This window comes from Egretta garzetta, unplaced genomic scaffold, assembly GCF_000687185.1.
Source record: "Egretta garzetta isolate BGI_Z169 unplaced genomic scaffold, ASM68718v1 scaffold323, whole genome shotgun sequence".
Taxonomy (NCBI): Eukaryota; Metazoa; Chordata; class Aves; order Pelecaniformes; family Ardeidae; genus Egretta; species Egretta garzetta.
The window spans coordinates 1,298,176-1,313,482 of NW_009259435.1; positions in this window are offsets into that span (position 1 = coordinate 1,298,176).

A 15,307-nucleotide genomic window follows, 5' to 3' on the forward strand; every position below is an offset into this window, starting at 1 on the left:
GAATAGGCAATGTTCATGTCTAGAGATAAAATTATCCACTTCTTTCTGGAGGCATGGAGTCACAAACATAAAGTTGCAGGGTTTTAAGGGAGCGGAGCGCACAAATACTAACAGAGCCCAGCGGGAGCAGATCTGGCTATCTTTTGTAAGCTCTTTTGCGCATTCTCGCTAAAAGCAGCATTGTGAATCAAATCAAATGATTACATCTAAGATAAGCACAGGATTGATGGGAGTCTAGTACTCGGAAACAAACGGATTTACCAACCTCTTACATTTTGTGCGGTGGGATTACCACCGGTATGTACAGCACAGAGTTAGTCTAGCAGCCTGCTCAGTATCCTGTATAACTCAACACACCTGTGGCTTGCAGTGCACTGGTATGAGAAAAAAGATGTAGGAGTGTTGCTTTTCTTTCTCTCAGCCACTTGTTTACTGATCAGAGAACCAGCTGATTATTAAGCAATCAACTGAACACTGTTCAGATGTCCTAAATAAACTTTTTAAGGATTACACATAATTATACATACACATAACAACAAAAAATCAGCAGTATTTACTGAACAAAATACATCTATGGAGATATGTAAGATTTGACCAAATCTGTCACACAAAAGACTTGTCTGTCTTCAAGCAAATCCTGTAGATTTAATCTTTTTACAGCTGAATTAATGAGAGCTGTGTTTTGCTGACTGCTGTTGTCTGGGATCACCTTCTCCAGGTGTTGTTGGTATGGTTGTCATTACTATATGAATCAGTGTCCAGTCACAAGTTCATTCAGCGTTTGGCTGCAGAATAAAGCAATGAAGTTTTTGTGAAAGTTTGGTCAAGAATTGTCATAATTGTTCAATGGTAATCTATAATGAAACTATCTAAGGTTTGTGTAAATGTATCTATGTATGTGTAAATATGTTTAAATGTGAACAATGCTATGCACCTTCTATACAGTCTCTAGGTTGCAATCTGTATTAATAGGATGGTAGAGCACATTCTTTACAGAAAGTTGCAGATGATGAGTTTCTTTTTCCTTATTTAATTGCAAATTAAATCCTGAGTAGTGCAATAGCTAGAAATGCCCTAGTCATGGCCTTTTACATTTCTATGAGAACAGCCAAAACCCTTCTGCCAAGAGCATGTTGTATCCTAAAAATATCCAAAAAATCAAGCAATATTTTCTGAGTTAAACCAAACCTGCTCTTTCTTTACCCACTATCATCAAGAATGCATTTTTGCTGCTACAGTACGTTATTGTGTTTAATTGTGTTGGTCACATTTCATTACACCTTAAAGTGTAAGTTAACTTGATTGATGCAGTTTGACAGATCATATCTAAAATCTAACCCAAGCATCCCAACAGTTGTTAGCAGATGCTGGGAATCTTTTGCTCTTACTCTGTACTTCAAAGCGTATACCTACACTTTAGATGATCTATCTATATTCCTGTGTGAGAAAACACAGTTTTCTCAACAGGTTTCTCAACTCAACAAGAGTTTCTTGTTGAACTAAATCCACAGCTTCTGAATTATTGGTTCTTAGGAGCACTGTGATATCTGGTAATGTAATATGGGAAACTGGAAATATGGTTTTGAGTGTTAACATATCAAAACATTATTCTGCCCGAGTTTTATGTTCATTATATAATATTTACATCAATTTATTATCAATTTATTGGACTTGTATTTGTCGTGGTTTGACCCTGGCTGGATGCCAGGGGCCCACCAAAGCCGCTCTATCACTCCCCTCTAACTGGACAGAGGAGAGAAAAGTAAATCAAAGGGCTCATGGGTCGAGATAAAGGCAGTTTAATGCAGAAAAAAAAAAAGCAAAAGCAAAGGCCGCGTGCGGTAGCAAAAGGAAAGAAAACAAGATTTTATTCTCTACTTCCCATTAGCAGGCGATGTCCAGCCACTTCCGGGGACGTAGGGCTTCAGTATACATGGTTGTTCCTTCCCAAAGACAAAACATCGCAAAAGATGAATGTCCCCACCTCCTCTTCCTTTTCCCTTAGTTTTATGTCTAAGCTGACGTCGCATGGTATGGAATATCCCTTTGGTTGGTTTGGGTCAGGTGTCTTGGCTACCTTCCTTCCCAAGATCTTGCCCCCTTCCAGCCCACTGGTGGAAAAATAGTGGAGGCACAGCCTTGATGCTGTTCAAGCACTGCTCAGCAGTAGCCAAAACATTGGTGTGTTATCAACCCCTTTCTACATACCAATAGAAAGCACCGCACTATGCTGCTCGACCCAATACAGTATTACTAAAATTAAGATTTTAATCTACTGTTTTTAAATCATACCAGTTTATTTCTTTCAAGTAACAATCAAGTAACTTCTGGCTTTTTCTGTAGCCAGAAATTTGAGTGGCAAACTTATTATCATGCAAGATTGAAAAGGCTAAGTTTGCAAGCTCATATTTTGCAAGACCTGGAATGAGACCTTCCTGAATTACGAGAATAGAATAAAATGTGGTTTTCGTTGTAGGGTAAGAATTGGAACAATTTCATTTTTGCAGAACCAAAATCCTCCTTGTTAGCTGGGTGAGCTAGTGAAACTTCAGAGATTTACAAGAAAAAAAAAGGTTAGAAAGTAATCTCTGTAAAATGAATGTAACCTCTGGGGTTTGAGCACAGTCCCTGCCCGCCCACCTGAAATAGCGTACAGCAGAATCATACAAACAGCAGCTGATTATTTTCCTAAACCCAGAGCTTAAGTTAGACCTTCCTTAAGAAATAAATTGCTGCTGAATATGGAACAGAATCAGAATTAGGGAACCAAAATAACATATGATTCCCAAAATAAAAAACATTTCAGACTTTAAACAAAACCTTTTTTTTACTCTGGTGGAGACTATTTAAAGAATTTTTAGTGATTAGAAGGCATCCAGCCACAAATGGAAGGAATGTATTCCAGCCTCAATATGTTTTATTGACAGGCTTCTGGAGACCCTGAATCCCAAGTGTAGCTGTGCATGAGGGAGCTTTGATCTTTGCTAGAGGCAAGGCAAGGCAAGAGAACACAGCCTTTGTCATACAGACCCCGCTCAGATGTCACTAACTATAATATACATGGAAACGTATCACCTGATTTTTTTTTTTTTTTTAAAAAGTTGAATCATCAAATGAAGCCTAGTTGTAGTATTATACACCCAGGCCATTTGAGACTGTTTGATGGAAGATGTAAATGACTTTATTGGTGCTCTTGCCAGTAAAAGGAACAAGAATCTGTTTATCCTCTTCTCTCTTAAGACAGCAATAACAAAAAAAAAGTCAAAAAATAAAAGTCAAAAAAAAAAGAAAAACACCACCACACAACATGCTTTCTTATTGAACAGAAGCAAACAGTTTTGCATGTAACTGTTAGAGAATCTCTGGATATTTTAATGGAGCTATAGATAACATATGTCATTCAGGTACTGTAAGAGGAACAGAAGTGTCCTCTTCTGGGAATGTATTGTTTGAATGTATCTGTCACTGGGTGCCATCTGGTCCATTACAAAACAAACCTTGTTGCAATTTAGAGATATCTATTCGTAGCTCTTCTTAAGAATGTAGCCACTGACAGAACGGGACAATATGAAGGAGAAAAGGAACCTATTGGATGCGCAGATTATTTAAGGGTACCTTTCTCCAAAGGCGAACTCCTGTAGTTCTGTGGTTTAAATCACCCTAAGCCACAGCCTGTTTGATATTTGGAGCCCAGTAACAACAAAAGCCACATCTTCACAGTGCCTGCTGACTTTGGCTATGTTTTATCTAAACTATAAAGCAAGAAAAGAGCTTGCCTTACTGTATATATATCTATCCAACACAGCTTTGTTTGCTCTACAATAAGCTATCCTTCTGTAATCATTATCTGTTAATCACAAAAAAAGTTGTTCTCACGTTCATATTATTTAGGGTCATGTTATAGATTTCACTTGCCAGATACAAGGAGTCTCCCCTGAACATACTCCCCATGGTAGGGCCAGCAATTTTTGTGGTCATGGTGCCCTGTGAAATTAAGCAGCTGCTTTTTTTAAGCTTTTCCAAAGGCTAATCATGACCCAAAGGGAATGGACAGGATCCAGAGTCATGGTCCTTCCCACACCAAGCTACAGTGGTGACTGTGCAGACTGATAACATCATGACAACTTGGCAAAGAAAATGTAGATGGAACTATTTTCCATGAGAAAGTACACTTTATTTGAAACCCAGAAGCTCAGAAAAATCATATTTATTTTGGCTTCAAAATAATTTTAGACATTAAGAGGGGGGATATAATTTTCTGGGAATTAAAATGTATACTCTACTGAATGAAACAGAAATGAAACAAGCTGTTTTGGCAAAAGAAGCCATTTTGACTGAAGTTGAGGTGTTCTCAACATTCTTTCTGTAAAAATTTCATATTTTTTTTTCTTTATTTCTAGTCAGAATTAAGAAAAATATAACTAATCTCTTTGAGCAGCATTTGTTCTGCATTCAACTCTCTGCAATTGTGGTTTTACCAATAGAGCTGAAAGTTCAAATTTCCTTTTCCTGTGTTGGTCGCAAGTGATTCTCTTGCCTGTTAAAGAGGCATCAGGATACCCTAGAAGATGACCAGTTTTGGAGAACTGGCTTTTGCATGACTGGGAGCCAGACTTGACCCAATCAGTTTATGGTCTTGTACAAAGTAGCTGGCTTCCTTGGTCTCTTCCTCAGGTGACCAGATTGAGAGTTCAGGCCTCCACTGTGCTAAAATATTCAACTCTATGAAGGACAGTCATTTCATAAAAACATTGAGGCAGACAATCAAGCCACTCCCTTGTTCAGCAACCCCTCAAGCACATTTTAAGGGAGTCAAAATTATGTTTATGTTTCTTGCTGAATAAGGAGGGACTAGTGAACTGCATCTTGGGGGATAGCAGACAACTTCCATATAGAAATAGGATAAATAAAGGGGTTGGGGATTTACGATACATTTTTTGGTTTGTTTTGTGGAGGTTTTTTTCTTCTTTTTTTTTGTTATTTAATTTGGTGGTTATTATCAGGAATGATGATTTCAGCTATGGGAGGGCAATGAACTAGCTACAGGACTTTTAAAATAGAACTAAAACAAGCCATTGCCCCAGAAAAACAACATTGCTTATTGGTGGTGTGATAAAATCAGAGAGCATGTCATAGCAACTAGCAGATCACCGATCCAGCTGACTGGTTTGTTTATCACCATCACTGTAACAGGTCTATCATTATTTCTTCAACTTTTAAACATCAACATCATAATTTCCTGACAGTACCTAGAATTGGACTTTGTGACCTAGTTAGTCCTTCTAGCTTCCTACCTTCATTGTACGGCAGTAACATCGTAAATAATATGTATAAAACCCACCTTAATTATGATAATTGGTATTTTGTACTAGATAAAACTCAGCCAATATATCAAATCACAGTATGTGTGCAATGCCATTGTCTTCCTTGCATTCTATATGAAATTTTGTATAGTGAAGAGACATATGATTATATTATACCAAGATGTGTTATATTCTCATTCCCTCCATTGTATGTGTAATTCAAAAGCCTTCCTAGCATACTTTCCAAGGGAATATTTGTGTGTTTTCTTTTCATAATCTTGTTCATACTCTAATTCTAATCATAGCTTTAGTCATAATTTTCTATACCTGAGTAGATGCAGAGAATGGCAGTATCAGATCAATATTTTAAACTAACTTAATTATGTGTGTGCCCACCAAAAAAAAAAAGAGGGGAGAGAGAACAGCTCTTTTGCCGTATTTATACTTTCTCAAGTCCCTAAAGTTCATGAAATAAGGTATTCTGGGACAGATCCTGAGGTTAGGATGTAAGATCAGCTTTTTCTAACATTTATACATCCTATTTTCCTGACAAGAATTTGGGTATTTTCATGATGTGTTTTCATTTTATGATTGTCTGGTATTTTCATGATGTGGTTGGTAAATTAGTGCTATGATAGAGTTAACCAGGATAACTGAATGTCTAACTACTAGGTCATAATTGAGCTGGGGAGAAAATAATATCAGTTCTTGCTTCTGAATTCCAGCAGCATACTAGTCTAACAGATATTTAACAGATCTTGCTACTTCTTGGCAAATGAAGCCCTGATTGATAGAATTCCAATTCTGGTAAAAAGTTATAAGAATGCACTGAGTCTACTGCTATGAAAGAGAAAATGCTTAAAGGTGGCTAATGCTATTACTGCCTGATAGAAAATCAGGTTTCTAAGACCTGTTTATTTTCTTGTGTCTCTGTGATGTGACAGGAGAAGGTGATGACTGCAGTTAAAGGAAGACATCAGTTACAGTGCTGTTCGTAAATATAGTTTGTTCGGCGATAATGTCTTATCTGTCTGCTTTTTCCTTTCTTCAAAGGGCAGCTTCTTCACAAGTTTCTGATTTTCAGATTTCTTTATTCTTTAAAATACTTACATGATGGCAAAGAGGACCTGTAACTTCACTCTGACAAGATGGAGTGTTTCAGGGGGGCCTTGCTTACTCCAAAGCAAGGTATTCCACAGGTATTTTCAAGATAAGTAAAAGTACAAGCTCAGCTTAACAGTGGGCTCAAACATGCAAAAGAACTGGTTTTATACAGAATTCCTATGACAATTTTAGGTGGAAATTCTGGGTACAATAATTAAAAATGCATAGAAATCTCCACTGAGCTTTCTCCCTAACTTTTTTTTTTCTTTTTAATTTTTGTGGAGTATTACTACTAAAACCTCATGATGTCAATACCTTGCCAAAACTGCTGGCTGAAACTGCATCATGAGTTCCCCTGTGCATCAGTGCCTGATTTGGTGTTCATTGGTGCCTACCAAATTCTCATTGCTGCTACAGATGCTCTTAGTGTTCAAGCAAAATTCTGAAAATTCGCTAATCTAAGATTCTATTAAATGCCAGTGTAAATGTTTTATACCTGTGGCTTAATCCACTTCAGTAAACTGGTGTTTAATTTGAGAGGGTTTTTTTTTTAATTATTATTCTAGTAAAAAAGTTTTTCGGATATTACCCTTACATTATTTGATTTGTGAATTTCCTATGCAAATACCTGCTTGAACTCTTGCTTGTGGCATCTTCAGTATCTATCAATGAAAGTGTTAAAGAGTTAACTAAGATTACACATCACTCTTACACTGCTGTGCCTTGTGTCCCAGAACATGGAATTTCTTTATAATAAAAAACATTGCAGTATAAATACAATGAAATTAATATGTGCTAAATATAGTAGCAATGCTTGCCAGGGAAGAGTTCGGACACCCTGGTCGGTTTTGGGCTGGCCAGATCACACTCTGTCAGACAGCTTTCAGGAAGTGTTGGAGCATTAGCATAGTTAAGGATGATTCCCTGCATGCAGTTTAGATGCAGGAGGCTAACTAGCTTTAAAGGCAAGGCAGCAGGTTGTTTCATGCTACCTGGACTTAACCTGAGGATTCAGGTTACCAGTACAGATATTCATGCCCTCGGTGCTCATGCTTCTTCTTTGCTGCATCAACCATGCCAGAGACCTTCAGGGCTAACTAGCATATGCCCTCAGATGTCTGTGTTACAATTTCTCTAACTAGCCCGTGCCCTAAAGTTAGAGGCACAACACCATTACCTTCTGATCACCCTGGAGAATTGCATTGTCAGCTATTTTGGAAGGAGTCCAGTTTTAGGACTTGCCACAGCCATGGCAGAAGAATTCCTTGCAGTGATCAGAATCAGATGTATTGCTCCACAGAGGTGATAAGAATATTTAGCCCAAAACATTGAAAGAACTAGTTGCATGAATAAAATATTAACTAACACTAAAACTTCTCCTTAGCTGCTCCAACATTTCATCAAGCTTCTGAAGCCACCTTCTAGGTTTTGTTATTTGCTTAAGGGATAGCATGCTCTGAAGAGTTCTCCTCTCCTTTCCCTTTTCCCTGAGATGACTATTACACCTATCAAGAAAAATGGCTTAGAATAGTTTGTTTCCTCCGTAGTACAAGATACTGCAGTGATGCAGCTGTCCATCATTCTCTGTAACTGGGTATCAGGAGATCACATGAGACAGTGGAAGGCTGTGTGACTTCCCTTATTTCTCTAAATTTACTTGATTATTATTTCTATTGTGTATTTAATTACATTTCATTAGAATATTTTTGCCTTTAGGTTTCAGTCTTCTTTTGCTTACAGCTTTATCAGCCCAAGTGATATGTATTTTTTATGAGCTATGTGTTATGAGAAAAAAATGCATAATGTAGAAAGCAAACCATTCTAGGATTCATGTTTAACTTGCTACGACTTTTGTATGCTCTCTACATATAACATGCAAATGCAGTTAAATGTTCTTCTGAGGAGGAAATTGAAAAAAAATATACACTTGCTATTTGATAATTTAAAGGAACCTTGTCACAAAAATAAATTTAATATTGTGTCAAAATTTGTATAATTAACCCATTCATAAGTAACTGTATAAATCCAGTTTAGCAATCTACTGCAAAGCAAAACCACTGTGCAATTATGCTGCAATTACAAGTTAATTACATAGATATTACAGCATCTGCATTTTACTTATACTGTCTTTTTCCAAATTATAGTGATTAACTTTGCAGCTTCTGAGTTTTACCTTGAATAACAATAAAGCACATGACCTGGTTAAGTGCATTTTTTCTGCTCTTACACTTACTTCATGTAAAAATCTTACATAAAATACTGACAGAGCATCGTTTCACTAGCTAATTTAAACTGAGAATTCCTTGAAGACAATAGTTATATTCTGTGTTAGTATGTTTACAATTTGTAAACAATTTCTGAATGGAAATAAGTAACTATCTATCTATCTATTGATTTCTATAATTAAAGTTTGGTCATAAAATAATAAGATATAATTTTAGATCTCGAGTTAAGAAGCTTTCTCATGCAGAATTCCAAACTTTCTCTTCTTTCTGAATTAAAAACGAAGGTTTGGTTTCATCTTTCCTAGCTTCAGATACCTAAAATGGGAGAAATTGCATTTCCTTGCCTCATTTTCTCTAGAGGGAACAACTTGGCTAATTCAAACTAAGTCATACCTTGCAGCGTTGGTTTTCCCAGTGCCTGCTGACTTCCAAACACGGTGGGTGCCAAAAGGCAGTTTTCCCCTCCACATCAGCCCCTTCTTTCTTCTTTCTCATAGCCATTGGCACCTGACCCACCATCCAAGCAGTCTGATATGCCTGCACAAGAAATATATATCTACAAAGGTAGTGAAGAATCACAGGCTTTTTGTATTCTCAGTGCATGTGGTCTATATCATAAGTTTTTATATTGATGATGTAATAACAGAATATGAGTATTTATGACTTTTCCAATGATATGAAACATTACCCTTTTTTCAAAAGGATATGCATAAACTTGTTCTGAAGCATTCTTTGTTTTCAGATCTACAGGCACAAGGAAAAGTGAAGTCCAATGTCCTATTTTCAGAAAGGTTCATCCTTTTGCTTCCTGTTGTTATTCCTCAAATCACAGAATCACAGAATCATAGAATGGCAAGGGTTGGAAGGGACCTCAGATCACCCAGTCTGACCCCCCGGCTAAAGCAGGCTCACCCAGAGCATGTTACACAGGACATCATCCAGGAGGGCTTTGAATATCTCCAGAGAAGGAGATTCCACAAACCCCCTTGGCAGCCTGTGCCAGGGCTCTGTCACCCTTAAAGTAAAGAAGTTCTTCCTCATATTCAACTGAAACCTCTTGTGCCCATTGCCCCTTGTCCTGTTGCTGGGCACCACTGAGAAGAGTCTGGCTCCATCCTCGTGACATCCACCCTTGAGATATTTGTACGTGTTGATGAGATCCCCTCTCAGTCTTCTCTTCTCCAGGCTGAACAAGCCCAGCTCCCTCAGCCTTTCCTCGCAAGGGGAGATGCTCCAGTCCCCTCATCATCCTTGTTGCTCTCCTCTGAACTCTCTCTAGGAGTTCCTCATCTTTCTTGAACCAGCGGGCTAAGTGCTGTACATAAGACAAAGCAAAAGCCTTTTCTAGGAGGTATTTATAGCCTAAAACATAGATTATAGGTGTATGAAATTAAATACATGCATAGAAGTAGGAAGAAGTGAAGTCATTCTGGTTAACATGTTAAACAGTATTTTCAGAATGAGCCTCACCTAAGTGTTACCTTTATTTTTAACAAAATAAGACTTTCAGTAGATATTTTAAAGTCCTGATTTATGCTTTACTGTAATGGAATTTCTTTTTATAAATGTAGCCTAAGCCGTCTTTGTTAAGTGTCTGTCCAGCAGAACTACACTATGTCTCTTCAAGGTGGGGAGGGCAGGGGAAGGGAAAGTTGCAAGAGGTTTTAAGCCTGCACGTTGCCAGGAGCATCTGAAAGTCTAATCATGACATACTGTATATCCTTTCATTTCATGAGCTTATTCATTTACAACTAATCAATGATGTAATTTTAAATAATCAGAGCAAGACATTTTGCCTCAGGAACGGACAGTAATTCAAAGAATTGCAGACACAGTAATACCAGCAACAGGGACTGGTGATTTCCTGTTCCTCATTACGACAAACGTCCATTTGAAGTTAGCAGATTTTATCACAAAAAGTGAAATTAAAAAATCTGATACATATATTTCCCATCCATACATCTACAGTGCTACCAAGAAAGCAAACAAAGAAACTATGGCACAAATGAGAAAACTATCATTTTATGAAGATGGGGAAGAGAACTGTATTATGTATTTCTATGAGAGGAGCAGACTCATTACATTTTTTTAGATGGCTGTATATGCTACTGTTTTCTTGATGCCCATCATGTTGTTAACTAACCATGAAATAATGTCATACCAGAAGCGAATGTTTGTTCTTAAACCTTTATTCATCCCTATCAATAAACCTGAGAAAGAGTTTTCCTGTAGAAAGAAGTACGCTAAAGAATAAATGTTTTCATGTGTTAATTTTTTTTCTTTCTCCTGGAGTTTTGATTTAATAGATAGCTTTTTCTTCTATGGTAAGCACACGGGATCTGACTAAAAATATTTTTATTTCTCTGTTCACTGGAAATGCCAATGAAAATTCCCTCATGCATTACAAACATTTGGAATAATTATATTCATTTCAGTACACACATAAGTTTGAATTCAGATAACTAAACTGGTGGTACAGCCTTTTAAATACAGCAAAACTGTGTTTATGTTAGGAAGGATGAGGGGCTGTTTATCTGACATAAAAAATATCTTGGTATAAATTGATCATTAATAAATTTAAGCTGGTAATTAAAAGATGATGTCTGGCTTTTAGAAGGGTGAGTTTCCAGAGCTGTAGTGTCATCACTGAGTGAAACTAAATCAAGTTCAATATATTTCTAAAAGACATCAAAATTGGTTATGCTTTTGATAGTGGGAAGGTGAAGTCAGTGAGCCAGGAATTGTCCTCTTCTGTACCTCAACAAGGTCAAAAGGGACAACCTTTTACATTAGAAGCAAGTGGCTATGATTCAGGAAAATAACTAGTGGTCTAATTCTGATTACAAAAAAAGTCGGTAAAAGTGGTTCATGAGAAACATGATGGGCACATCTAAACCTACCAACTGAAGTAAATTGATAAAGAGTAAAAAATGCAGATGCAGGAACGATATACTAAGTAGCATGAGCACACCAGGAAAAGAACAATTCAAGGAGGTTTTTGTTTCATCTTTATCATTTTTTTTTCCCAAGTAATTTCCCTGAAGTTTCTTGTTTTATTATCATTTCATGTCTAACCTGCCTCTGAAGTATATCATACAAAGCCATTAACACTTCTCTCTTGTTTTGCTTATACACAGGTTGTTTTAGAAAGAGGTACAGCCTGATTCAAAGACCTCTGAAATCAAAGGACAAACTTTTATTGCTTTCATTAAGCTTTGGCAAAAAAGCCGTCCTTGTGGTTACTGTTATTGCAGTGTAAGATGAACAGTGGACTGATAAATATTTTCATTTTAGCTTTTAGCAAGCTTGCTGCAGTCTGAAGTCAACTTTTGCATGCATTTTTACATGTACACTCGCGTGGTTCCTATAGACATTTTGCTTAGGGACATGGTTTAAGTGGTGGGATGGCAGGGTTAGGTTAACAGTTGGGCTCGATGATCTTAAAGGTATTTTCCAACCTGAATAATACTATGATTCTATGATTTGAAAGGTATCATCGGGAAATCTCTCTAAGTCTGAAGTTTTGATATCCTCATCTTCTGATTCAGCATAACAGGAAGGAATAAGTAAAGCAAAATGTCAGTATTTCAGCATATCTGTCACTGCCATAGCCAAATGTATCCGAACCCTGTAAATTTGGTGATCAGCGTGCACACAGTAAGTTGTTTCTATTCATAGACCATTGTGCATTTCCTCTAAGTATTCCTGGAAAACATTTCCTAGCTGTAGGTTTAGAATTAATCAATCAACCTTTGTTTTTATAGCACCATTCTGGAAAATCCACTCATAGCACTTTCAGTAATAGAGACAAGAAAAACGAATCCATACTCTCCATTTAAGATTAAAACATCTATCTTCTTGACTACGTTCATTGAAGACATTTCAGCTGTGGAAGTTCCAACAGCTTTATACCTTTAGGAACTCTTTAACTTCAAAACTAACAAATATGCATAGGAAGCAATAAAAGGATCCTGGTCACAAAGAAGAATATGGAGCCAACTGGGCCTTTGATTTGACCCTATAAATCAGGTCTTAATTTAATCATTTGGGAGAATTAGAAAACATTTAAAATTCATTTCTGCAGGCCACAGTGTGGCTGCTGAAGGATGGCTGTGGCATTACTCACAGTTACTCATAAATGTCAACAATGTGCATGTTTGCAGCTGAGCTAGGCTCTTTTCAGGGTCATGAACAGAAATAGGGTCTCTTATGGTTCAGGTCAGCTCACCTGTTCTGCATGTGATGAACCATGCCCTTCAAGTGCTTTTTTCTCTCTTTTAATCATAAAAGGTGTTGAGCATGATTAGCTCCAGAGCAGACATCTATGGAGACCTCTCCTGTTTACAAATGAGTTTTGCCATGAACTACAGCCCAACATCATCGTGACACTTCAGTTAAAGCACCAGATATAAGACAAATCTAATAAGAAACCCAACAAATCCCACCTCAGACCTGAGCAATGAGACATGAGTAACATGAGTCCACATATTTTAATAGTGGTGTGTAATGCCATAAGGGTTTTGGAAGAAAATAATGCCATGAAATGAGGAAGCAGTAGTTGTATTCACCAACACTAGGTAAGATTTTGTCATCAGAATAGCTAACATTTCAATACAAATGTAATTTCCCTCTTAATATATGAATATTAAAGCTGGACACTTACCCAGACAGGTGCCTAAATGTATTCAAAAGCTAGCTCCTCAGTAAAATGAGGCACTAAATGGACTGAGTGTATACTACATGCCAGATTTTATCAGATAGTTCATTGACCCCTATTCCTGCAAGTCATCCAGAGAAAATGGTATTAGCACTTTGGGCATGCATTGAGAGCAGAGCTAGAACACTTGCAAAAGCACATACACAGCTGGTTGGCTGAAGGACCAAATGAAGGAATTACTCATTTGAGCAATATTCAGAGAGCGCAAAATTTTGGGATCCAACTTGAAGTTCAAAACCTTGAAGAATGGGAGGGGAAGGCTTCTTCTGCCATATAAAATGAATTTTCTGCTTCTGTTCATCTCACTGCCTCCTTGGATGTTTTGCAAAACTTGTTCCTGTTCCGAGCTGTGTCTCGTTCTCGTCCAAGCACCTTGCCCCATATTGTGTTGGTTCAGATGTATTTTTTTTCATGAGCCTCCCAATTACCTTGTGCTGATTCATTTTTTTGGGGAGGGTGGGGGGTGTTGATCTATATTTATTTTCACATCTACAGAGGGTACTTCAGCAGCACCATACATGTCCTACATTTGTTTTTGCAGGTAGAGTGGTATCTTGACCTACAGAATAAGTGCTTCTATTCTGAATACATTTGAAAAGTATTTTTCTTAGTGAAAAAATCCAAGAGCGACAAGGTCACTTATCTCTTGCTGTCAGGATGCATCTATGCTTTTATTTGCACATTTGCTGACAGGTTCTTTCTTCCTCTGGCAGGATTAAAACTTACTCCTTTCATCTGTTCTCAAGGTAAATGAAAGTCCTATATGCAAACAAGGGTCTGTTCAAACAGGTCTTCACTCACACCATGCTCTCCTGACCTGAGTTTGCTCATTCGGTAACAGTGGGATTCCAGTCATGTAACTTCACCTAAAAATTAATCATCTAATGCTATCAGTTAAGCCACCTATGCTCTTTTAGCAATCCAGGGATTTTCAGACTGTGAAAAGTGCTTTCCTTTTCTCTTTGTGAAAAGTGGCACATACCCAAGGTGGGCATCTCTCTCAATCATTTTCTTTCCCAGCTTAGCTGGAGGACATCAGTAGTGTAGCAATTGGAAAGTGTTAACTCACTCTGTTGCACACTCTCTCCTAGAACCTTAACAACGAAAGTCCCGGCCAGTCTTGTCCTAGGAGAAAAGAGCAAGCTCTTTCTTGCCCCTCCTGGAGGAGTCTGGGCATCACAGAGCTTTCCAGTCTCCGAATTCCTATATTTCTCACCCCTCCAACCAACCGAAGAAGATTGGTTTCCCTCACCATTTCACTGTGACCATTGCTTTGACTGGAGCAACAACCAAGAAACATGAGGGGGGTGGACTAGATGACCTCTAGGGGTCCCTTCCAACCCAAAACATTCTATGGTTCTATGAGGACTGCTGGCAGGGGCAGGAAAAAAGACCATAGCACAGGTAAATCTTATTCTAGGTCTATCAGAAAGCCAGCAAACTCTTTGCATGGTTACAGTAAGAATTATACTGAGGGCTCCTGAAAGGCTAAAGTAATGGCTTGACTCAGGAAAATAAAATAAAGCCTTTGGAGCTCAATAAACAGAAAAGTTTGCTTTCAATCACCCATATGCACATTCAGAAACTCGAAGTTACATGAAGAAAACACAGATTGCAAAGATGTCATTATTTTTAGTGTATGCACAGTAAACCACCAAAAACATGCACAGATTTGAGTAGACTGCAGTTGTCTCTGTCACAATGAAGAGAGAAGCTTCTTATTTTTGACCAACACTAAAGGTATAGCAGCATTAGCATGCAGCAATGTATCTTGTCATCGTAAGTACCTTTTATTGACAAGAGAGAATTTTGGGTTAATTACCTGATTTCTCAAAGCTCTTAGCTATCCACTCTCCAGCCGGTAAGTACTGAACATTTGGTGATCTCTGATTTCTTACAGGCTTGTCTTGCCATTCAGACTGTTAGCCACTGACTGATGATTGTCCTGGGTATGTCCC